The sequence below is a fragment of the Rousettus aegyptiacus genome, unplaced genomic scaffold (genome assembly GCF_014176215.1).
Source record: "Rousettus aegyptiacus isolate mRouAeg1 unplaced genomic scaffold, mRouAeg1.p scaffold_m13_p_1, whole genome shotgun sequence".
In the NCBI taxonomy this organism is placed as follows: domain Eukaryota; kingdom Metazoa; phylum Chordata; class Mammalia; order Chiroptera; family Pteropodidae; genus Rousettus; species Rousettus aegyptiacus.
The window spans coordinates 88541120-88542220 of record NW_023416284.1 but is presented as its reverse complement, the minus strand read 5'-3'; the positions used below and the strand labels follow the sequence as shown (position 1 = coordinate 88542220).

General features: G+C 41.1%; 1 pseudogene; it reads right to left on the bottom strand.

Moving 5' to 3' along the window:
• Window positions 1-748: 748 nt before the first annotated feature.
• On the bottom strand, window positions 749-868 carry LOC118605151 (annotated as a pseudogene).
• Window positions 869-1101: the final 233 nt, after the last annotated feature.

Below are 1101 nucleotides of genomic sequence, written 5' to 3'. Positions count from 1 at the left end.
AAAAGAGTGGAGGCAAGACAGTGTTCTGATCAAGCCTCAAATTTTATTCTGAGCAGCAGTTGCTTTTATACAGGAAATAAGAGAAAGGGGTAGGGCTGATTAGGGAAAGAGGAGTATATGGCATGATCTGATTGGCCAGCTGGTATCAGCGTCGTTCTGTCCTGCGGTTATTGCGGCTTCCCGTTGCTTAGTTAGAAGGTGCTGAGTGACTTATGCAAAAAGAAGAACAAGTTCTTTCTGGCTACGTGACCTTCCTGGTAATTTATAATGGCGGACCTCTAGTCTTAAGATGGCTCCTGACAAGCTAGTATTTTATGAAAGAGGTAGTTGATGGGGGCTTTCAATAACAAACCCATCAACCCATTTCAGTTTTTGCAGGAGCTGGAAAATACAAGATCAATTCAGAAAGCCATTAAAAAGGTGATCAAAAAGAAGATGGATTCAAGAAAAATGTCAGAGATGAAAAAGCAGAAAGTCTTTGCTGATTTAAATTCTGCCCTGCCTCCCCACCTCTTGATGAGATAAGAGCAGAGATCCTATGAGGAGGGCACAGTACACAGAGGGCACTGAGATGATAAAATATTATCCCCACCTCCTCACTCCACTCTGCACTCTCATTTTTCACAATTTATTTATTTATTTATTTAGGTGGGGCAACCTTTGGTTGACCTCACAGATTGCAAGGACCTTATCAGTTTACAATCCCTTATTTTTTTTATTTTTAATTTAATTTCTTTTTTATTTTTTATACCTATAACACCTGGTCTTCCTACACGGTCTCCCATCCAAGTACTAACTAGGCCCGACTCTGCTTAGCTTTTGAGATCAGATGGGGATCAGGCTGGTTCAAGGTGGCATGGCCATAGCCACAATTAATTTTTAAATGTTTTCTATAAATATAGCACACATACAGAAAAGCAAACAGATTACAAGTGTACAGATCAATGAACTTTCACACACTGAGCCCACTGGTGCAGTTAGCACCTAGATTAAGGAATAAAACTTTCCTAGGATTCCAGGGGCCTCCCTCATGTCCTCTTTTAGTGGCTGTCTCACTGAAGGGTAACCAGTCTCTTGCCTTCTCCAGTTGTGCCTGGACTT